General features: G+C 34.6%; 1 long non-coding RNA gene across 2 annotated transcripts in view; it reads left to right on the plus strand.

Moving 5' to 3' along the window:
• Positions 1 to 335: 335 nt before the first annotated feature.
• LOC149774258 (uncharacterized) overlaps positions 336 to 25,693 on the plus strand; it is a 45,339-nt gene continuing 19,981 nt past the window's right edge. For both annotated transcript variants that reach the window (XR_016416917.1, XR_016416916.1), the window contains exons 1-5: positions 336 to 385; positions 4,806 to 4,853; positions 15,772 to 15,834; positions 25,219 to 25,296; positions 25,554 to 25,631. This is a non-coding gene — a long non-coding RNA (uncharacterized LOC149774258). The remainder of the gene's footprint in view (positions 386 to 4,805; positions 4,854 to 15,771; positions 15,835 to 25,218; positions 25,297 to 25,553; positions 25,632 to 25,693) is intronic.

Consider the following 25,693-nt stretch of genomic DNA (forward strand, 5'->3'; position numbering starts at 1 on the left):
TGCAGGTAGCTGGGCTTTAACATTTGCCATCTTAGTTTTTGTGATTGTGTTGTTGGGTGCATCACTGCCAGTTCATATCCCTTTGGTGTGGAAAATGCTTAAAAATGGCTGGCTCAGGTGCAGAAAACGTAAGTTCTGTTTCTTTTCAAGTAATTATTAGCTAACTTGACCATATGGCCTAGTGAACATGTAGTATATTTCTGTGTCCATTGTCTTTTTAGTTCTGTGTCCACTTAGACTTCTTGTTTTCAACATCTCTAAAATCTCCTGGACCTATATGGACTAAGTTTTACAGAAGATATTTTGGCATCAAGGATTTTCATTTTTTTTTTCAGTTGATAATGATCCACATCAGGTGTGGCTGTGGACTGTAAAACTCGGAAAGGTGAAGTACAGAGTTTTTATTCTAAAAAATTAACTAAATTGAATTTGACTCATTGGACTGTCAGAACTGTTCAGTTGAAGCCACATTCTGACAGAGATATGTCTGCTGTTACTGAAAACAGAAATGAAATTGGGGGTGGGGTAGGGAGAGAGAGAAAATAAAATAGACAAATTTTGGCTCTTTTACCTTGCATAATTGTCATTTAATTTTATTCTTTTTGACTGGTTTGTTAAAATTTGAAACTTTTCTCTTACCAAAAGTAGATATAATGGGTTAAGAACAGTGGTTTGAACAATAAATATTTAGTTGCACTGGTAGGTTAGAAAATGGAAAATTTATGTAGTGATTATTGAAAATAATGTGGAATGAAATCTTCACAAACGAATTTAGAAATATAAGATTTACTGTTGCAGACTGGGTTCCCTTGTATAGAATTTATTGCAGAGATGAGGTGGTATTGGGCTGATCACATATGTCACACATACCTGACTTGTGTATACCTCCTGAAGAGTGAACCTCAACCAGAATTCATACCATGCTGGTGTCCACTGACACTGGAGCACATTCTTATCAAATGTGACCCATATTTCATGCTTCACTGACTTTGTTTGAGTTTAGTACATTATTTTTCTTTTTCAAGTTCTGTCCATGTTATGGGGAGATATGGTAGCTCAGTTTGTATAGTTTCAGACTTGTAATTCAAGGGTTGTAGGTTCAATACCTGCCCAGTTCAGCTCCTTTGTGTGTGTTTGGCAGAGGTACTGCCTCCTTGCAACAAAAGAAGGTCAGTGTGATCTGCATTTATATTTTATTGCTTGGGATAAGTTTGTATGCACCCACCTTAAGGTACAGCATATTATGTTCATCTGTCCATCCAACTGTCTGTTAACAATTTTAATTTCTGCACAACAACTTTGTTGTCTGCATTCTACAGTTAGCAGACTCATGGCTTGCACTGGTGTTAAGGAAGACCCCTAGTGATTTTAGGGTAAAATGTTCAGAGGTCAGGGTCACTTGTGACTGAAAGAAGAAAAATCACTTGATTTTCCACCATGTGCAGTTACCAAACTTTGTGGATGGCTTGCAATTGGAACCCTATCACCTGAGAGCATCAAAGTCTCTTGTTTGCTTGTATATGGATTACACTTTTCTGTTACAGTCAAAACTCAAATAAAAATAAAAGAACAAAAAGTTATTTTTGTCATTTTTATTATCATCTCGTTAATTTAACTCATCATTAAAACTTGGGAATGTTTAATAAAGGTTACATAACAATATTTTAATAATCAAGAGAGCCATATTACAGTGAAGTTATCAAAGAGTGAATTGCAGAAGTAAAACTCAAGCAGTCACAATAGACATGTTATGAAATGAAATAGGAATAGCATGGTTCAGAAATCTGTCATATTACATATGGGTGGACCAAAAGTGGTGTCAAAAAAATTATTTCATTATGTTTATTCTAATAATATAATTACATATCTACTTGCTCTCTTCTATGAAATGATAGAAAGGATATTGTGTCAGGTTAGATATTATAATTGTATTCTCAGACTTCATCAAGAAATAAGAGACTTCCATGAAGGAAATAATTATGCTAAACATTCTTGGTTATGTGAATGTGTTCTAAATTTTGTATAAAATGGGTATTGTAGAATGAAATGTAATAATCATCTACTTAAGTTTTTCACATACCATACATACAAATCATGTTTATTAGGAGCAATACCATTATATTGATAAAAGAAAGAATGATTATGGCTTGTGATGAAAATAATATAGGATTGCTGGAGTGTCTTTGCAGGATTTGAATTGTGGCATGGGAAGAATGGTTAATTTGATTAATAGCCACATATCAAGGGAGAAAGGCTACGGTCACATAGTAATTTTATCCATTGTAATTGTCTCAAGTCTGGTAATAACGAAATTATGTTAATTAGTAAGCACTCAAAGTTATTCATTATACTCAACTTGATATACTTAATAACCTTACTCTTAAGTCTCAGCCTCTCCCCCAAATATTTGTTTCCGGTTGTCCAATCATCCCAGTTTCTCATTGCTGACCTTAGTACCTTTTTCCCCAGAGGTAGGAAAAAAAAAGAAGAAATTCCTGAAATTGATTTGTGCATCTTACTGAACCAGATTTGCCCAGTACTTTGAAGCAATTCATACATTATATATATATATATATATATATATATATATATATATAATGTTTTAAAAAAACTACATACCTACCCTAATTTTAAAATCAGTGCAATAGGAAGCATGCATATTTATTTGGCCTCACCATTTGAACTAAAACAAGATGAAAGAAAAAATACTTTCTAGGACAAATATGTTATAAGAAGATGTACACAACAAATCAACCCCTGGGGAAAAAGGTGTGGGGTTATGGTTGCAGGGCAGTGGAAGCCCAAGAGTATGTGTTAATGAAAGCTTTGTTGTATGCAGATGTATTTTGTGTATATACTTCACTCATATTTTGGATATTACATTGAAATTGGAATGCATCAAGCTTGGTTATTTGATCACCTTTGTATTGTGCCTCTTGTGATTGGCTCTTCTTGCATATTTCAGCTTCTCACTTGGGGATATAGTGTTGTTGATGCAGGTATCTGGTGGGAGATATTAATCCTGGCCCAAGAGTGGATAAATGTCTCGCACATCTGTTAGGTTTTGTCTTGCCCTGCTATTTGAATATCTCATTTCAGCATGTCTCTCTGGATAATTTTTATAAACTTGACTTTTCAGAAATGCATGCTGCAAAGTCTACAAGTTGCCTAATGTTGTGATGATGACAGTAATGGATCCATCCCATTCAGTGGATCTCTTCTTTTGGAAATCTAAAGAAATTCTTAGTCTGACTCAGTACCTTGCTCAAATTATTTTTGCATTCAAACACAGCACAGAGGAACATTTATTAAATCCTTCACACACATGTCAATACAGAGAAACACTCAGTTATACGTATTGTTTCCCACCTCTTTCAATTGCAGTGAATTGACATGATAGTGAACAATATGGGACAGGTGCAATGAATCATGTAATGATGTCATGTTAAATATACATTTCTTGGTACTTGTGCAAATGACTGCATATAATGTATTGTAACTTCCTTTCAGTGCTGCTGTGTTGAATTGATCCAGGACAACTGAGTAATATAACCACAACCTTAATTATACGTTCCTTTGTTCCTTTAAGAGGCTGTTTATGCATTTCCATTGAACTTTGAGGTATAAACGGATAAAATAGAGAAAGTGACATGCCTTTCAATATACTCATATAAAGTAATGGAATTTGTGTTATACACTTTTTAAGGTGCACTGAAGTAAAGATTATATTGTTCAATTGATATGAAAAATTAAACTTTTGCTTTGACTTCACAAATATAAACATGTTGCTGCATATGTGAGGTCACCTATTGCTTAATTGGAGGGAATTAAAGAAACCCACTAATGTAATTTATTCAAACACAAATTATATCAGCATTTATCAGTAATCATTTTATGCACATATATTATTGCCAGAAAGAGAGTCGTATTGCAGGATTAACCACAGGTGTAAGGAATATTGTCATCATTTAGGTAGATTTCACATAATATCCTGATAGCTGATCTTTATGGTAGTTTTAAAGTCTGTACATTCCGCATTTTCGTCCTGTTCATTTCTTACAAAAGATCCTGGAGCTAACAAGCCAGTTCATGTACAAAGATTGCATATAATATACAGGTAACTGGTTGACCCAGTCATTTTGAAATCTGCTACTGAGTCCTGGTCAGTTTTTCCAGAAGTTGCTGGAGCTACATGTACTGCACATGCAGAAACATTTATAATTTCTATAATTTGAGACAATTGTTGGTTACCTGCTTTTTGAAAAAAAATGAATATTTTCATCTTCTCACTATTAAGATCTTTGTTTCAGTGCATTTTACAACTTCATAATTAGCAAACAAATTTAACTTTGCACACCTGTTTCAAGATTACTTGCTTTCTGATGAACTCTTTGTCAAAAGTTATTTGAAAATAGCAGACACATAAGCAGTCTCTTTACATATGTATCCTTCAGTGTAAAGAAATAGAGTAACATTTGCTTGGGATGTGTGTGTTGTTGAAGAAATTCATAGTTCAGATACATTTTGAAAGGTATGGGGGTGAAAACGTATTGAAGAGAACTGGAAGATATCTATTGAGGCATATGTCTATTATGTTTATGTTCACTTAATTTACCTTTGTAAAATATGTTTACAACCATTCCTATGAAATACACTGGTAGATCTGATGAAGTGAAGAAATGCTGAGGTCGAAGTTACCAGTTGTGAAAGAATACTAATATTATATATTTATTTTGTAATTTCTTTATCAAATAAATTCTGCATGCCTTCATTAGCACGTTAGTGACAATTCTTTTTACTTTCAGCTGTAAAAACATCAAAGAGAAAGGGAATGCAAGAGTCAAATCAGAGAGGTATATAAATTTTCAAATATGTGCTTTATGCTGACTTTTCAGTAATCAGGCATTAGAAAAATCTTTGGTGTTTCTTTAATAGTTATGAATACATAATTGAATCAAGTTGATTGCAGTTGCAAAGGTCTTGTTAGTTAAATAATGACTCTAGGTGCCAAACCTAGACTTATATTCACAATGGTTCCATATTTCCCAAGGTAGACTTCAACATTGTAGCTTCTTGATTCAGTTATAACACATCAAGAAAGGAGTTTAAAATATAATACAAAGCCAAAGAAACAACAAAGCAATGCCATTATTTTATATGAATTTTATGTTTAGTTCATTTCATAACTAATTTGGCAATATGTTTAATCTTTCTTGCAAAATGTAAATATTTTCATTAGAACATTTATGTACAATGATTGAAAGTATTTTACATAAAACATGAAGTACTAATTATAAAAAGATATATATTTAGATTTTTTGAAATTAAAATTTTTATTTTTATTGATTGTGTAAAGAAATTTAAGTGTAAAATAATTAGAAAAATTATGGTCTATGGGAATATAGGTTAGATTAGTTGGAAGATACTTTATTGGGGTTGTGTTCTTAATATAATGTATATGCCTGTTTAGGGAAATAAATGGTCATTTGTTCACTAAGATAGTTTATGTAAGCAATGTCAGATCCATTAGAACCTCTTGTTTTTTTTTTGTGGTATATTGGAGTTTATTATGATTATCTTTGGTGGTTTCAGTATATAGCAATTAAATGGAATAGAAGGAGGGAAAAAAGAGTTCTTGTCAATTCCTGTAAATTCTTTTCAGCCTTTAGTGAGATTAGTTATTATTCCTTTAGAACATTGAACCTGGTCCACTTGCATATTGATCCATATTTACAAATGACATATTTTTGGGTGTCTTTCCGGAGATGAATTATCACCAATTGCCTACAAAGCAGCCCTGCAGAATCTGCCCACATGAAATCCAGTAAACCTGTTTTTGTTTCTGTTTTAAATTATACCTGAAGTATAACATAACAAGGTGTGATTTTCCATTTCATCATCTTTGCATTTTTGGTATAGTTCATTTATGTCGATTGTGGTAAATAAAATATGCACCCAAGTTTCATTAATCTTTATAATTGCTTTATTTAGCAATACCTCAAAAATGACTATTTTTAATTTATGCAAAATAAGCTTTGTGTCACATTATGGAAGAAGTCAAGTAATTTTAATTTTGTATTTGTCACTTGTTTTTAGTATATCGAGAGGAGAGAGGTAGAAAAGATTCTGGTGTCAGTTAAGAATGGAGTAAATGTCATTGTCTAAACAAATTTGCATTAAGGATTTTGTTATAGTTTTTTCATTTTATTAGCTTTAATAGTCATAGACCAGAGGAAATTTTTTAAGGACCTCTTTTCAATCATCAATTGTCCATAGTCTGTCTGGCATCATATATCCATTAGCTTAAGTTTGTAATCACTATTCTTTCTAAATTACCTTGAGGATTGAGTTCATCCTAATTTCCTGATGAGCCTAAATGAAAATCTTGACCCTGTGACATCCAGTATTGCTAATCTACCTGTCATGGATAGTTGTATTATCATTGTTTTTATGGTGTCTTTTTGGTCATAAAAAGATTGGTGCTGATCTAACATTCAATATGGCCAACATGGTGACCATCTTGACAATTTTGTTAATATTGCTACTCCTCATGAACAGATGGTCATATCAACATGGGGTTTTTTTTGTATGCGGGATGTTGGGGTTTGTCAAGGATATCAGAGGATATTTTCAATACTCAGCTGTTGTAAAGAATATAGGACTAAACAAACAGTATTATCATAGCTTCATGGTTTCCATGCAGGTCCTGACCTTTTTGTTATCTCACTAATGTAAAATAAGTAAAATTGACACAGTATAAATTTTGCGAGATTGTTTTGACATGGTTGTATTATTACAGTTACTACATAAGTTTCATTTAAAAGTGAAATAATCACATTTTCAGTTTTATGAGCCATGTGTGGTACATTTGGAATTTTAGGGTTTTGATTTTAATCAAACTTTTAAGTACATTTATATGATAAAGTTCATGCATGAGTATGATTATGAGGAAGATCCACAACTAAATAAGATGATTTTGAATCTGATCTCTCCACACTCAAGCATCTCAGTTGCTGATCTGATTTTGATCAACTTTTTTAAAATCACTTTTTTCACTGTGTTTCATGCATTTACTGATGAGCAAGAACCATGCATATTTAAAATTTCATTATTTGAGTTTGCTATCACTCAGGAGACTGAATTGTGATAGGAATTTGCTGAAACTTGATAAATAAGTTTTAATTACATGTTCACTGATTGTATTGCAAGTTGAATCTGCCAAAATCATAAGTAAAATGGACATCCTCAAATGTGAGGTGCCATACTTAGGGTTGGGTTCCTACTATCCTTCATCAGCCTGATATGTGAAATGGTCATCTGTTAAGTTATGCAAGCTAGGTAAGTAGTATCAGGTTCACTTTGGATCTTCATTTTACTTAATTTGCTTCTCAACAATATCTCAGTTGGTTTCATTACCTAGCTGTTAAAGGAAAATTAGTAGAGTGCAAAATGTGCGTTGTCATAGAGTAGACTGTATAGCTTATGACAGCAATAGAAAAATGTATGGGGTGTTACTAAATTGAGAATGTCCACCACTGCTCTTCCTCTTCTACATTGGCATACTGGGTTGCTTCTGGCATTGAGGAGCTCAGCCATTCCATCCGTCTTCCCCTACAGTCAGGAAAAATCATGGAAATTGTCGAGAATCAGATTTCCAGGATCAGTGACTCAGGTGATTCCAAAGTCCTTTTTTGCATTGTGCAAATACTGGCTGATGATAATGAATTTCAAGCATATCAGTCTATTGGACATTGGGAAAGTCACACTGGAAATACCAGTGTGTGATTTTGAGCCCAAAATTGTTGATAGTCTCATGTATTGTTGGATGGACAAGCAGACAAGATGCTGTTGTTGTTGTTGGGTTTAATGCCATTTTTCAGCACACGATAGGCTATGCATGGCGGCCAGTATTAATGGTGGAGGGAGAACCCGGGAAAACCCTGGGAAGAACCACCGACCCACGAGAAGCTACTGGCAAGCTTTCTCACATACCCACATTGGCCGAATCTTTGACTCGAACCCACGCAGACAGAGGTGAGATGGCAGTGATCCATAACGCAGACAAGATGCCGGTTAACCTACTATAAAATGGTATTTTGAAATTATGCATCCTGGGGGAGTTTAAAAGTTTTGTGCAATTTTCATTTCTTTTTCCCTAACATTCATATGTTATTATGACTCTGTAGTCTTAAACTACATTACAGAAAAGAGTGGAAAGCAAAAGGTTTTGTAAAATTGAAATTAAAAAGTATAACTTAAAGTTTGATGAATGAAATCTTAAGGTCCTAATTGTTCTATGAAGTCCAAAAGTATTTAGTAATGCAAATTAGTTTCAGTGGTATTCTGAATGATGAACTAAAATGCATTTATATACCGACAGTACTGAAAGAATCACTGATATAATCCAACTATGGCTTTAAATGAATTCAAAGTAATTCCAATACAACTATAAATCCAAATGCCTTTAAATAGTTTCAACACCTAATAGTTCCAATGAATTATTGAATTAAATAAGTGAATCCTCTCAAATACACAGAACTAACTGTAACTTCTCTGGGACTGATGATTATTGCTAGGAATATCTAATTCTTCGAGATTCATTGCTCATATAGTTACCTAAGATGTAATACAAAGAATGAAGTACGAGGCATGAATGAATCACATTGGTATTTCAAAATCACTATCCATAAACAGATCAACAGTTTTAACTCTAACTAATCAGGATTTAGGTCAGCTTGGCCTTTCAGAACCTGTATCCTGAAAATCAGGTCACATGATGTTTACTTGGATTAACAGTATTACTAAGCTTTGATTACACAAATGACCTCTTCTTTAAAGTACAAATCTACAATGATACAGAGAATTAGTATTTAAAATATCATTAACTAAATGACCTTTTTTGACTAGAATATAAAATTAATACACATTGTATAGATATACATAACAATGTATGATGTAAAGTTTTTACAGGATGAAGTGTCTTTACTCTTTAGAGAAATTTATGCTATTAAAAGCTAGATGATCAGTCTACTGCTAAAATAAAATATGCACAAGGCTGTAAATATGAGTACATACAAAATTCATACAAAGATTGGTACTGAACCTGTGTAAAACATTACAGGTGAGTACATCAAGTAACATTGTTTTAAAGAATAGTGTAGTCCTGAATTACATAAAATCATACATAGCTTGACTCCAGAAAAAAAATGTCTTCTAATAAAACTCTAAATTTGTAAATGTGAGTTATTGTTTGAGATTGATCTTAGTACATACTTATTTACATTTTTGACAGATTTAAAGTTACATTTAAGTTAATCGGTAGAAAATCCATTTAAGGATTTATAGATTTGGATTTTGTAGCTGTCCTCTCCTGAAAACCCAATGGTTTTATAAAGATTTATTAATGTGTATATAAATCTGCATCAAGACTAACTCCAGCTGTTTTTTACTGGCTTATTTTATGTGTAAATTTCAGCATAAACCTTTCTTGAATTTTTGAATCACAATTACCCAATATTGAACAACAGTATTCAAGGGGTGGCATGATATTGGCACTGTAAAATATCTGTATCTATCCTTGAGGAAGTTAAGATTGTATTCTGTTCAAGAGATAAAGCAGTTAGTTAACTTTATTAATGATCTTGTCAGCTTGCATGTTCCTGCATAAGATATTTTCTATCATGATGTAAGTAGTTTTTAATTTTTAGACTGTTGTATATCCATTCCTTTTAGCATTACTTTGAAGCCATCTTTCTCAGCTTTTACTCTAGGTCGACTCGTATCATGGCTTTTGATATGGCTGCATTTATCTTCATACAATTTCACTCATGCCAGCTATTTACTTTAACCGAGTCATGACTTAACTTAGTGCTAAGCTCAAGGTCAGTTGATTCAGTGTTCAAAAAGATTTATTTGAATCTTTTGGACATCAAGCATAGCAATAATTATTGTGAGCTCTCTTTTCGTCTCATCCAATGGCTTTCATTTATCCTTCTAAACTAACTGTGTCTGACATAATTTTGCACTTTTTGCAGCAATATCTTTCTTAATTGATAGTTCTTCAGACTAATTTGTTGGGGTTGTTACACAAAATGCTCTGTTGACAAAGGAAGTTACATTGTCTTATGATCGACTGACTATGGTCTTGTACTCTTCCAAACACATCTCATAAACTACTAGGCAGAAGCTATGATGGGTAACATGCCATTTTTACTTTATTGTGACCTGGACAATGTGCCACTCATTTGTTAGTTTTTGTCATCTCGACTTTTATCAACAGTCAGTAGTTATTAAAATTACAAAACCATTCATCTAAGAAACTAGAAGCAGTAAGGCTAAGTGGATTTCTTAACTCTAGGGCTGTGAATTCTCCTTGGATTTCTGCTGATTTCTTCATCCCCAGTGTCATTTTTGAGATCAGTGAAATTCATGGAAAAATGTTTAGAGGGGTAAGCCATCAATTGCCTAGAGATGACAACATAAATGTTCATCAGTAATTTAGACAGCTTATTGCCTGCCTGAAAAAGACTGAAATATCTGATTGCAATTATTAACCAGTTACAGATCATGTTTAGTAACATTCCACTAACAGTGTTTTGCGTTCATAATTATTTGAAAAAAGCTGAATAAGATGGCACCTGAAGAAATTTTTGTGACTTAAAAGACATTGAAAAATGAGTATTTTAACAAGTAATGGGGAATCTAGAATGAAGCAATTAGGAAAATGTGAAGAATACATTTTTCCTCAAATGGTTTGAATGTTATGTAGAATTGAAGACAGGTTTAGACCAATGAGTATCAGTTAAACTGGTGGACACTTTTGTTAAGTAGGAATTTCCAAGGTGAGTGTTATGTAATTTGTGTATAAAGCAAATAAGTTACAGCAGCTGTGGTTCAATTGCTCGTGAAGATTATGTCAGATCAATTAAACATGTGTCACTTCTAAAACAGAAACATTCACACTACAGTATTGACAAGTTTAAACAGTTCAGTGATGAACCCAGACCATTTGGAGAAGTTACCTTACCTCTGACACTGCAATAACAACTGTCATTTCCACATATTGTTCCAGTGTGTGATAGGAATGCAAATGCTGAGGTATTTTTCTTATATTTGTATACAGTGAATGCAGCCCCTTTAACCTCTGCATACATTTTTCCTCTTTTTTGTCATAATGCTGTTCACAGCCCAGTAATTCTGTTTATGGATTAAAGCTTTATCAGCATGATGGAACAAATGTCAAAGTGTTGAACTCAGAAATCAACAAACATTCACAAGATTTGCATTCTGTTGACCCAATATGTGCCAACTCAGGTAAATATGCTGCCTACTTTTGGAGGGGTGGCCATGTTTAGAAACCTAATGTTGAACATAAACTCATGAGGACCAAGGTATTCTAGCCATAAAAAGCAGATGGTCACTGGTCATATGGCAGTTCCAGAAAGGGACCTCTGTAGCACACAGTTTGAATTTGTACATACTAGGTAATTTAATCTTAATATCGTGAATTGAATTTCTTGCTAGTTTTTTTTTAAAAAAGGCAAATTTGTGCATCTTATGTATAAATAGTCTTTCTTAAAAAAAAAACTAAGTAAGAATTCTATGAAATTCAAATTAGTTACTAATTGACAAAATGTATGAAGGCTGTACTTGAAATACTAGTCACCAATAGAGTTGATTTATTCAAAGCATCATATATTGCAGTAAAACACATAATTAATTAATCCCTAAATTTAAACTCTATATTTTATTGCTGAGGTCATCTCGCATGTGATTGGCTTTAGATTTTTACCATCTATTATCAGTACCCTCACTATATCTGGCATTGATTTTAAAATTCATGGTTGCAGCTTGACAGTATAATATTTATCTGGATAACTACATTGCAAGCATCAAAATAAATTATTTTTCCATGGAAAATCAAACAGTTGATAATCTCCTGCATCAATATGTGTCCGTCTTTAAGCTTTTCTCATGGTCCTTATAAGGAACAAACAACCCCAACCTATTTGCTTAATCAAGGGTACAGAATCAACCAGTGTTGGACAGATACAATTCAGATTCTCATAAAATTGCTTATTATTTTTCAATTCTCATATTTACTGGATAACTCAGATGTAAAAAAATGTGTTTGTGGAATCGTTCTTTGCTGCAATTTTAAGAAGGATTGAAAGAGCTAATCACTTAGAAGTATTGAAACTGTTGTATATAAAAGGATCTGAAATAGCATCATGCCTATTTTTTTTTTCACAGTATTTAATAACATCATCAGGGTATTCACTTGCACCCAGTTGTATTTGCATGCTGAAAACCATTTCAGAACTTGCAAGAAATTTATTAATTTGCCTTGATAAATTTTAAATTCTCCCAACTAGACCACTGGTTTTTATTAGTTCACCTTTTTAAAACAGCGGTAAGCACCTAGTACCATGCTGCTCCCTGCATTTACATAAGCATCTGCACAGATAGTGGCATATACATATGTATACCATTGCTAGATGTCAACCATTCTTTCCTCCTAGGTCCTAGGCAACATTTTGGACTGGTTTATAGCACTTACCACCAGGGATGTAGCAGAAGGGACTTGACCTACACACACACAGTGTACTTTATTTTTTACAATTGTAGTTGAAACTTTTGTGTTTGGCTCAGGTTGTGTTTTGCGTTGCATACTGTGTAAATACTCTTATGCCCTTCTCCTCCATTTTTTGTTGTGGTGGGTTATATTTATTTTGTTATGCCCTTAGTTTCTGAGACTTGTATGTGAGTCTGTCTACTCCGTGTAGTCCTTGATAGCATAGCCTCCCATCAGCCTCATCTCTTACTATGGCATTTTTAGATTTACCTATCTCTCATTTAAACTTTTGTTAGTAATTTTAAATCTTTCTGATTTTGTTAGTCTTTTTTTCATCATCTTATCTATCTACAAAATTGGCAGGCCTGTCTGCTTATTTTAGATGGTGGCACTTCTCTAGCATGTAAAGGTGGGATTGGGCTAGCACACCACCTCTCTTAGTGAGTGATGTACTCATCCCCTACCCAAGTGGCTATACTTTGTTCCTCCCCTTTCCTTGATGAACAGAGCCCAACTCGTAAAGACATGCAGTGTATATTATGATTATTACATGTATTATTATTTCCAGGATATTTGCATTATTTTGCATCTACATTGATTTTATTTATTTTGCATTGTTAGGAATGAAAATGCTTACTGAGTGTTATGTCCTGTTCTCACTGTAACTTCCATCCTTATACAAAACCAAAAGCACAACATTGTAGATTACAGATGAAACCTTTGCTATTGTTACTTCTCATTGATGAGGTGCAGGACCTGCCTACCAGCATGCTGGGTTGAGATAAAATTACAGCCATTCAGCTGCCAATTAACCTGTCATAATTGTCAGACCTTACTACTTTTGAGGCCAGCCTCCCTGTCAGGGAGATATTTCTGTTTGTGATGCCATTGTAGTTCTCTTAACAAGTACCAATTAATAAAATTTCAGGTTTTAAATCATTCACCTTAAATCCTGATGCTATATAAAAAAAAAATAAGTTCTTTTTCCAAATCCTTACACAAATATTCATCCCTAATAAAAGTTGGTACAGTCACCTGCATGTTGTAGCATTTTGTTTTTCTGTTTCTAAACTGGGTATGTGTATTCCTTTACTTTTTTATTTCTATTTATACTTATTGCATATAATAACATTTATAAAGATCATTCATGTCTCACTGACATTAAATTTCGTTGTCATCCAGTCATTAATCTGTACCTTTTAAATCAGTATTTCCCCAATTAGTGTTATATAGTAGTGTAATTATCCCTTCTTTCATGGATTAGTATTAACTAAATTCAAACTTTGTATTGAATTCTGCTGTTAATCCATCTGAACCTGATGATTACCCATGTTTAGTTTTATCTGTTTCTGATTTCTCTCTGTAGCAGCCACTACAGAATGTTACTACTATATATTATATCATACTTATGATATAGGTGGGTTTTTTTTCTTCTTCTATTTTTATGATTTTTCTTGCCGTTAAGGTTTATCAAGGCTAAACTGAATTTACTTTCCATAGTTTATCCTTATTTATGTTCATTATACAGTATATTATTTAAGACAGTATACTTTGTGACTTTTCTTTGCTATTTATTTTTTGATTACGTTTGCTTCTCTACTAGTTCCATATATAAATTTCTTACTTTCTGGATTAGTTCATGTTGCAGTTTTAATTCTTTGTATTGATCTACTGTCTGCTCATTTTGTGATATGCACTTTGCACCTCACCCTTTTGTTTTTTCTTGCAGGACCCATTTACTTACCAAGGTTGACCTCTTATATTAGTTATTCTTTTTGGTGCAATCTGCTTCTTTTTATATTTTGGTTCTGTTCATTTCTTTGCCCTCACTACCTGATGTCACTGGATCCCCCCCCACCCGTTTGGATTAGCTCCATGTATGTGACCAGAAGAACAGACTCCTTTAAAACATATGAATGTTTGTGTTTCTTATCTGTCTTGCTTTATTCTTTTTTGCCCTTATTTTCTTTCATTCTTCTGTAGATTTCTCATTTGCCTTCTCCTGACTACCTGCAATGGATGGGAAATTTTCACCTTTAAAACTTTTGTGTTGTATTTGGGGACTCCCTTGGAGCCTTTTCATCCCTTTCCCCATCACATTCCAGATCTCATACTCCATTTTCCCCCTCTATTTGAATCCCATTTTGTAGATTGCTGCTATTATGTTGCAACTATTAGGGGTCTCATGTCCACTGGCTATATGTAATTTCTAAATTTATTGAATGGGGCCAGCTGTTTGATACAGTTCAGTGAAATATAACCCACCCTTTCACACCTTGAATATGGACTAAAGTTAATACATTAATACAGTACCATGGTTAAAAAAAATCCCTTGAGGTAGACAATGATATCTTTTGAGTGTCTTTCTTGCCTGCCTGCAATACTCCAATTCTTGATAATTTTAGTTTTACAAATTATTGCTAAAAATTTGGTCATCCAAAACATGTTTAGTGAGTGTTTAAGGTGGTTGGACAAAATATTCTGTGATTTCAGTGAAATGTTCAAATAAGTCACTTAATAATCATGTAAGTTAGAGAAAAAGTTAATATTGTTAATGGTACAATGTATAATTTTTTGAAAATCAACCCAGTCATTGGCAAAATGATACAAAGTTTATATACATGAGAAAGAAGTTGCAAATTTTATTCTTACAGCTGTATTATTTTGTTTCATTTTTACCTCAAAATGATATAGGTTGATTTGGGTTTGAGAGTACAAAGTGGGACCTTCCTTTTAATGCCCAGCTTTGCAATGTTTGATCTGAATATTAATTATATTGAGTTATTAAACTATTTTGATATTACAAATTTCTTAAATGCACATTTTAACATAGTAATGCCTGCACTTTTAAAAATGTATTTCTGTAGTTTAAGAAGAGGCAAAGTAAATGTGATTTGCACTATTTCATGTTCTCTATGTACATAAGAGCAGTCATATTCATAAACGGACTGCTTCAGGCAGTAATTAGGATAATAACTGTCAATTTAAGTAGGTGGTGGACATATTAGTGTAAATTATCTGTGTCTACATTGTGCGAATTTTAAAGCAAATAGTTTTGCCATACACCTTCGCTCTTTTGGCATGTCCCAAAAAACCCTGAGAGGAACCCTTTAGGGGTTCTCTTTTAACATATGGATACTGTTCCCTTCCATCTTACTTCATGTTTACAATTGACATAGTATGATATGTATTTTCAGGGGAAACTACATCATTTTTGCCAGAAAATCAGGCTTCAGGTTCAGCATCCAACAAGTCATCTGGTAAACTTGATCTGTTTTGTTTCTGTTTTTATGATTCTTGAATTAAAACATAAGTTGTAGCTGTATCCATCTAATCAACAATGCAGTTTTTGCATTGACCATTGATACATCATCATTATATAAGGTTCTCCTCAACATATTAACTATACCATTGTACATGTGAATGAGTGTAGGAATTAGAAGAGTAGACTGAAAACATTTGATATGAGGCCTCATTGGTAGTGGCTAATCAGGGTAATTATTAATGTAGGAACTATTCTTCTTACACTGGCTGACACTCCAAGGTTACTCAAAGCCTGCAGCTTTCACCCCCAAAATCTGTCTTCTTGATGTGGAGAATAATACTAAATTCTGAAGCAGGTTTTAAGCATCGTAGTGATAAAAAGGAAAGAAAAGGAAATAGTTTTTTTTGTATGGTCTCACCTTCTGTGACAGGAAAGTAAGAGGGGTGGCCTTTCTGGAGGGGATCACACATATGTAATAATTATCTGTAAAAGTTAGAACGGTATAAATATTTTTTTTATATTTAATATTTTGATTTAAAAATTATTTGCATGTTATGGAATCAGCTTGAACAAACTTCTAATAAATTAAAATGTGGTTTAAGTAATTATTAATAATCAGCAGTAAAGATGCAGAACCATTTATAGACATTGTCAAATTGTTTTCAGTTTACCTTCTAAGTAGAGAATGTCTGATGACATTTTGCACTTTTTGCTACATTTTATTTTTTCATTGACAACTCTTCAAACTAATTTGTAGGGTCTACAAAATACTCTATATTTTCAAAGAAAATGACCTTGTCAAGTGATCAACTGTTTATAGTCTGGTATCCTTTCAACTGGATCTCACAAACTACTGCATAGAAACCAAGATGTCTAACATGCAAATTTTACTGTATTGTTACCAGACATCTCACTGTATCATTTTGAACAATGTTTCTCCTTCAAATACATTCCCCAGTCACATTAATATTAGGAATATAAGTCCCACTTCCTCCCAAATCTAGTCCTCCCACGAAGACAAAACTTGTCTTTTCTGTCAGTAGGATATAGAAAGAAAGCAGTAACTCTGGCCCATTACCTCCCATTGCTGCCTACAGGTTGTGCAAGTTTTTAGCTTTTGCTGTGAACAAACAACATCGTTCAAATTGCCTCCTGAATCCATTGGATTTTGTGTTACTTTTCATTCTGTCCATTGATTTTGTAATTTTCAGATGCATTAAGAATTTTTCATCAGATGGTTTACATTATTACTTTAAATTTTGACCATAATTTTGTGAATATTTTCACCCATGCAGACTTAGTTTCTTTGTTCTTGGACCACATGGCTCCACACTACTACATTGTAGTAAAACATGTCTAAGTTCATATTTGCACACTCTAGTTATCAACCCCAGTATCTTCAGTGTCTTTGGCATTGTTAACACAATTAACTAGTCATTTCTATTTTTTTTCCTTCTAACATTGATGTTTTAGGATTAACAGTGATGAATTAGTATGCTAAATGCAAGAACTCAAAGCCAGTAAGAAAAATAATTGTCTCACATGTACAAATTGTACATTGTCAGCTGTGTGCAGCATGTGTGCCAATTGGTTGGAGAATACATGGTTAACAGTGAGGAAAACTGCAAGAATGATGGGGAGTGATGTGGAAAACCAAAGGACCGAGAATACTGATGTTTTCAACTTCCACCTTGTAACGAGTCTTTGTCCAGCTTGGTCAGGGATGCGATTACATTTGGGGGAATGTAGGAAGCTGTGACTTATCCACCATCTACACCATCTCTGGAGTTACAAGTGAATCATTTGGTACAACAAGCAACAATATGATGATTAGTTACAGCCAATTTTGACTGCCCTTCCATCGGGCTCCAATTTAGTCGAGAATTTCGACACTGGAGTAGACTCCACCCTGATCCAGGCAGGTCAGGTGGTGAGTTGAATGAGCTGTGTCCTCTAGCTGCACCTCAGTTTTGATGCCGTCTCAGATGTGAAGCATACTTAACCAGCTGGCTCTCAACCCATACCATCTAGCCATAACTCAGTTTTAATGCCATCTCAACGGCTGACTTTACTGTCCAGCAATTTGGTTCGCAATTCATACTGTATAGCTGCACCTCAGTTTGGTACCATATCAGCTGCTGACCATACTATCCAGCCGTCTCAGGCTCATGAACTATAATTTTCAGTGACTCGTTGACATTAATTACATATTGTCCTATGCTACAGCAGGTTGAGCCATGTAACATTAACAATACCAGAGATCTTATTGATATATCCATCTGTCTACCTAACATTACCATTAGTCTGGCAGTAGTTGGCTGCAGTGGCCTAGAGGTGAGAGTGTCGACCTCAGTTGCAGGAGGTTATGTGTTTCAACCCCAGCTGAATCATACAAAAGACTTTTTACAAATGGTACTAACAGCTGCCTCACTAGGCAATTAGCATTTAGAGGTTAGTGTTAGAACTGGTTGGCCTGGAAAGGGGATAATGTGACTGGGCGGAAGATCATGATACATATCTGCAACATGATGCCCAAGTGTGTAGACATCAGTTAAAAGTGCCACACTGAAGACATCATAGCGATATGACTGAAAAACTTAAAGCTATTTAAAAATCCAAATCTCACACATATACACACTCTCCTGCAGTACAGCCATCTACACTGCCTGACACCTCTACTGACTGTTTTTGATTTCTACATGCCAATTTGATGACTGATTATTGAGCATATGGCTAGCCATTTATTCATGGCTATCCTATTGGACACTACCATGACAGTCTTACAAAAGATTGCCATGTTCGATGCCACTGGTAATGTATTTATATGGATATCGATTTTGATACCAACCATGACAACCTGCACACTTAATGTAGGGACAAACCTGATGATGGTTCATGCCCAGATCCCAGGATAGAGTGGAGTGGACTGAGTATAGGTTTTATATAGTTATTTATGGGGTGTTGCCAAATTGTCTGCCTCTGCCCAAACCCCTTCTATGCTAGCATACTCAAGGCATCAATTGATTTTAACGATTAGAAAGTCAGCCGGAATGGCTGGAATCTTCCCCCGCAGTCAGTAAAAATCATACAAATTGCAGAAAGTATATCTGCCAAGATCAGTGACCCAGGTGAACCCAAAGCCTTTCTTCTTTCCCAAGAGCCAGCATGCAACATCCTCTGCAATCTCACTGATATTAGATCTATTCTGAAGCTTTCTTCACAGATCTCTTGTCATTAGACAAAAGCTATACTGCAGTCAGTCTGACTTCTGTTTCTAAACAGTGAATGAAGACATTATTCTGCATACCACTTCAAAGCACATTAGCTAAATACTGGCCATGTCTTTGTTTTAGGACTTGGTGTCGCTGGTGATTTTCAGTCATGCAGACAAGTATGACAATACACATACCATGCTGACCCTGCAGATCTCCCTTCTGACCACCTCTACTGTTCGATGGCAAGATGGAGGAAGTGTGGAGGCAGGCAGTCTGAGAATTGACCCTCCATCTTGCTGAGCAGCAACCATCACCTTGTACATCATCTCCGATCACCCTCAGTGACGTGGTGATTGGAGAAAAATGGATATGACATAATCTGCTGAACAACTCAAGACCAGATCCCAAACCTATGTATGAAGACAATCCGCTAACCAGGTTTTGTGGCAATTGTATCGAGGAGATAGTAAACAAATTTTCTCTAGCCACATGCTTCCACTCTTGAGTCCATATTCACTAGCAGACCACTATTTGGTAGACACCTTGACTCATTTTTGTTTCAAACAGCATTGGATTAATTACTTTCTGCCCAGCAAGTTGGGGATCCAGATTTTTTCTGAGGAGCTTCAGTTCTCATTTTGCCAACCCCCCTCTTCTTTCATCCTCTTCACTCCTGCTGGAAGTACTGCCAGCCTCAGTAATGGACACACTTTTGCAGCAAGGGATCAGAACATATATCAGGAAATGGGCAGTGGATATTTTTCAGAATCCACAATCTCCTGAATTTTTCTTCAAGCTTTTAATAATCAGGATGGCCAGTGGCATGCTCAGACCTATCCTCAACATGATGTTGTTACTTTATGTAAAATTCAAGATGATAATAGCAAGATCCTTCAGAACAAATTTGGAATCTGTCTTAATCTAAGATGTGTATTATCATGTTCCTATCCATCCATCCTTAAGGAAATTCCTGCAGTTTACATACTGAGGAAATTGTTATTAGATTGTGCACTTTCCTAGTTTGAACATAAGTCATACCAAAGACTTACAAAGATGTGAATCATTGTGGATATAATCACATAAATCATGTATCGCATTTGCCAGCCTATAAGATGATACTTTTTTACCAGAAAATCTTAGCTTTGTGTTATACTCCAAATCGACTTATATATTATACCATCTGAATTGTTTCATCGTATGTTGCAAAATTGTTAACATGAAAAAACGTTTTCCAATAAGTATGAAAAAAAATGTGTACAAAAATATTTCATTTTGTGGGAAGAGATTATGTATGAAAAAATATAGGAACCCAAACTGAGAAGGATTTTAAACAGTTACATGATTGTCAGTATTAAAAATTAACGTACATCCAGTGTAATTGTGCTAAAGCAGCATGCACTAGTAATATATGTTTATATGTCATTGCTAGTATATATATGTGCATATAGAGAATTGACAAGTTAGAAGATGAATACCCATGACAAAGACAGATATTCCATTACATTTTTCTTCTTGCACCTCACGATCAAATAAAAATGATGCCCCATTTTGAGAGAGAGAGCAATATGTCTTGATGAATCAGTATTGTTCACTTACATATGACTGTGTTCTTATGTATAAGTGCAGTAGTATATTCCATCATCAATTCATACCACTGGGTAAGCAGTTTCTTTTAGTTTTTAGCTGGAAGTACTGCCAGCCTCAGTAATGGACACACTTTTGCAGCAAGGGATCAGAACATATATCAGGAAATGGGCAGTGGATATTTTTCAGAATCCACAATCTCCTGAATTTTTCTTCAAGCTTTTAATAATCAGGATGGCCAGTGGCATGCTCAGACCTATCCTCAACATGATGTTGTTACTTTATGTAAAATTCAAGATGATAATAGCAAGATCCTTCAGAACAAATTTGGAATCTGTCTTAATCTAAGATGTGTATTATCATGTTCCTATCCATCCATCCTTAAGGAAATTCCTGCAGTTTACATACTGAGGAAATTGTTATTAGATTGTGCACTTTCCTAGTTTGAACATAAGTCATACCAAAGACTTACAAAGATGTTAATAGCAGCTGCCTGACGTGACTTACAGCATTAAGCAGTCAATTTTAATACTGGTCGGTTGGGTTTCAGGTGGTACATGATGAAACATGTCTGCGGCAATGGCATTTACATAAATACTCCACTGTATCATATTCTTATTCTGTATGACTTCATCTACTTACACGGCATCATCTACTTACACAGCAGCATACTTGGACAACATCCTCCAGAAACATGTGATCAGTTCCATTCTAGTCACTGGAAAGAAGGATCTGATCCCTTTTACATCTAGGTTTTGTGATCAGTTGGGAATTCTGATATTTGTCCTTCCCATCCATTCTTCCATCTGGATATGTATTTGCTGTCCCACCTCAACCTGCATCTCATGTTGAAACGGGATTAATATCATTATCCAATCAATTTTCTAAGAATGATCCATTAAACTCTTCGATATTGCTTGCGCTGAACCCTTTAGAGTTGCTCATATCGGAATCGGAATCCACCATTGTTTATCTCAACTACACGTGTTTCGTAAAGTGAAGAAAACCCACGACAGTGTGTCTAAATTTAACCTCTTAGCTTTCACATTTGTATCAAAATGTTGAGTAAACAGTCCTCTCATTGGTTATCATAATCAAAAATATGTTCAACCAATCAACGTTTAGTTAACATAGCAGTCACATCCACATAGATGCGACACTGGGGTTTCAAGTACTGCTGAACTATGCTCACATAAGCGACACTGGGGTAGTAAACTAGGCTTATCGGCACTGCATATATGCATTAGTGGGGTTCAGGAGCTATCTACAGGTGACGCTTAGTTTCAGTAGCCGTAGCTAAAGGGTTAATGTACCTCCACAAATAGGATGGTATCAAATCACCCCAACTCTGCATTCTGGTCTTGCAATTCTGCCGTTGGTGCACACAGTGCAATATTTACATCCCGATCAAACATACTTCAGACAGACTCAGTATCTTGGCCAGTTCTCAGTCAAAAAGAGGACATGTTCTCAATATTTAATGGTCCCTTCATCCATTAGTCATTCATCAGATATGCAATGGGGCTGTCCGATGATCAACCTTTTGTAACCAGGTGGAATAAAAACTATCCACCTTCATTTCCCAGGTACTGGATCCTCTTCAATCAACACTGTTTGAGTTGGGAGGGTCTGTGGACCTTTGTCTACACCCAAATGATCTTAGTTCCAAAGATTATACAAAAATTGAGGGGCTTAAAGTGCGGAATGTTTCTGATTGCCCCTCTCTGCTTGCACAAATCCTGTTTAAAATATCTTATAATGATACATCTACTGAGGAAGCTCCAGGCCAGGCCAAATCTTCTCAAACAGACTTAGTCTCATGTTTCTGTCCTTGTCTGCACCATATTCTTTTTCATGCTGAACTCTCGTCCAGAGAGCCTTTCAGCACAAGCCATTCCTTCCTTCAGTTGTGGAAAGAATTATAATATCTAGGCTTATGAAGTTAAGTGGCACTTTTTCAGGGACTGGTGCAAAGTCTAAAACATTGTCCCATCGAATGCCTGAGTCCCATAATAGCTAACTCTTTTATTTGGCTATTTGAGGAGAAAAAGTTGGCTCCAATTACTAGTAAGAACTACCATTTTATGATATTAGACATTCCATCATTGGGGCAGGGAAGATTTCTGACTTGTTACTCAACTTTGACTTGCATGGGTCTAAATCACTCACATTGTTTTATAAGTGCAGTCTTCCTGCATTCTGGCTTACCGAGTTCAAACAAATCCTGACCTTTAGCAAGGGAGATCCATTCATACAAAAACCTGTTTCATGATAATGTTTGCTTTGGCATATTGCATTGTCAATGAATTACATGCCCTCTCTGTTGATCCAGCCCACCTTCAGTTTTGATCAGATGGCTTGGTAGTCCTTATAATGCAACCAGGTTTCATCATCAGAAATCATTACTGTCAGTCTGCAATCAAAATGTCATCATACAACCTCTCTCCTGTATTGACACAACCCAAGAGGCTTTCCAACTGGACGTGGTTTTGAGCTTAAAACTTGTGCAACTTGTAGTTAGCAAATAATAGATGAGAGTTATTGCCTTTTGTCCATATATTTATAAAATATTTTTTTTTTCTTTCAGGAGGGATGGACTGACTTAAAGTACATTTTACATTTTACAGGCTTATGTTAAGCTTCTGCATTCACTTTGTTGCCAACTTGGTTTTATAAACCCATTATATATTCAGTTATGGTTGCATCTATGATGCAGAATTGTTGAAAATGCCTAGGCTCAGATTGAAACTGTGCAAAGGTTTTGAATCATTGTGGATATAATCACATAAATCATGTATCGCATTTGCCAGCCTATAAGATGATACTTTTTTACCAGAAAATCTTAGCTTTGTGTTATACTCCAAATCGACTTATATATTATACCATCTGAATTGTTTCATCGTATGTTGCAAAATTGTTAACATGAAAAAACGTTTTCCAATAAGTATGAAAAAAAATGTGTACAAAAATATTTCATTTTGTGGGAAGAGATTATGTATGAAAAAATATAGGAACCCAAACTGAGAAGGATTTTAAACAATTACATGATTGTCAGTATTAAAAATTAACGTACATCCAGTGTAATTGTGCTAAAGCAGCATGCACTAGTAATATATGTTTATATGTCATTGCTAGTATATATATGTGCATATAGAGAATTGACAAGTTAGAAGATGAATACCCATGACAAAGACAGATATTCCATTACATTTTTCTTCTTGCACCTCACGATCAAATAAAAATGATGCCCCATTTTGAGAGAGAGAGCAATATGTCTTGATGAATCAGTATTGTTCACTTACATATGACTGTGTTCTTATGTATAAGTGCAGTAGTATATTCCATCATCAATTCATACCACTGGGTAAGCAGTTTCTTTTAGTTTTAGGTGCGGGCTCCATAACCATCTTGAAAATTGTATTCAGTTTCTTCTAAATGGATGATCATATTGGCATGGGACTTTCACTAAACGACTTCATATGACATTTGTATGGTCATAAATGAAAATCTTGCATCCAGTATTGCCATAACACTGACCATCTTTAAAATCTTGGTGTTGCTACTTTTCCTGAATGAATGTTCATGTCAGCATGGGGTTTTTACACTAAAAGATCGCATGATGTCTACTGGGTTCTAAATGAAAGTGGTGCCAATCTTGCATCCAACATGGCTAGCAGACGTTTTCTACACTCATCAGTAACAAAAAGAAATGTCTCAATTTTAGGTCCCTGGAAATTCTTATCATCCAGTACAGCATCAATCTCTTTGATTGATTTTTGATTGCGTATATTTCCTAAACCCCTTGATGGATTTTCTTTATCCGTTGGATAAATTATTATGAGGTTAAGACCAATTAATGTTATCCAACTACTGTAAAATAGCTAAGATTTACGTTATGTGACGATTTTGGGATGCTTTAATATGGTTGTGTTCTTACAATTACTAGATACATGCCATTAGTGAAAATGAAACATTCAGTTATGTGAGCCAGATGAGCCATGCCAGACTTATTTGGAATTTTTCTATGATCAAGCTTAGTAAAAAAATGTATATGATAAAGGTCATATCCGATGAGTAGAAATTATGAGCAGGACCTACGAATTGATGAGGTGGTTTTGAATCGTAGAGATTGTCAACACAAACGCAACTCTCTTTCTAATCTGATTTTGATCAAGTTTGTTAAGTGGACCATTTATCATCAAACTGTCTCATAGGTTTACTTATGAGCAGAACTATGCATATTTATGAAGTAACTTTTTTATTTGATTGCTTGAGCTCACTACAAGTCAGGAGACGAAATTTGGATAGGATATTGTTGAAACTTGGGAATGCATTGCTTAGGTTTGGTTTCTACAATACCACATACACCTGATAAGTGGTCAACTGTTATGTAAGCAAGGTAAGCAGTATCAGGTTCATTTATGCCTCTTTCTCTTTACCTATTTTTATGCCTTGGCATGTGTTAATTCTGGACTTATACAGACTCTTTTCAGCAAGTGATGAGAGCATCAGTCCTTTTAAGTCTTCTTTAAGATTAATGAGTCAATGCCAATAAATTGTTTTGTTCTGTGTCTTTACAGTGGAAACTAATCCTAATTCGCCAAGGGAAAATGTTCATCTCTTTCCAGGATCGCTGCCTACACCAATGAATATTCCTGGTAAGCATTTATTTCATTGCTTTTTTAAATTATTCTTGAAATATAACATGACCAAGCATGGTTATACATTCAGGTTTGATGTTAATTTTTGGTAATAATTATTCAACACAGAATTATTTCAAAAACACTGCAATTATTTTATTTGTACAAAATAAATTTTGTCCCATTGTTTTTGCCAGTTGGATAAACGTGGTTAGACATAATTGTTTTGTTTAGGAAAATGCATCGTTAATTCTGCTGACTTTGTGTCTTTACAGTGGAAACTAATCCTAATTCGCCAAGGAAAAATGTTCATCTCTTTCCAGGATCGCTGCCTACACCAATGAATATTCCTGGTAAGCAATTTATTTCATTTCTTTTTTAAATTATTCTTGAAATATAACATGACCAAGCATGG

The sequence above is a fragment of the Sinohyriopsis cumingii genome, unplaced genomic scaffold (assembly GCF_028554795.1).
Source record: "Sinohyriopsis cumingii isolate HCF-2022 unplaced genomic scaffold, ASM2855479v2 utg000360l, whole genome shotgun sequence".
Lineage (NCBI taxonomy): Eukaryota > Metazoa > Mollusca > Bivalvia > Unionida > Unionidae > Sinohyriopsis > Sinohyriopsis cumingii.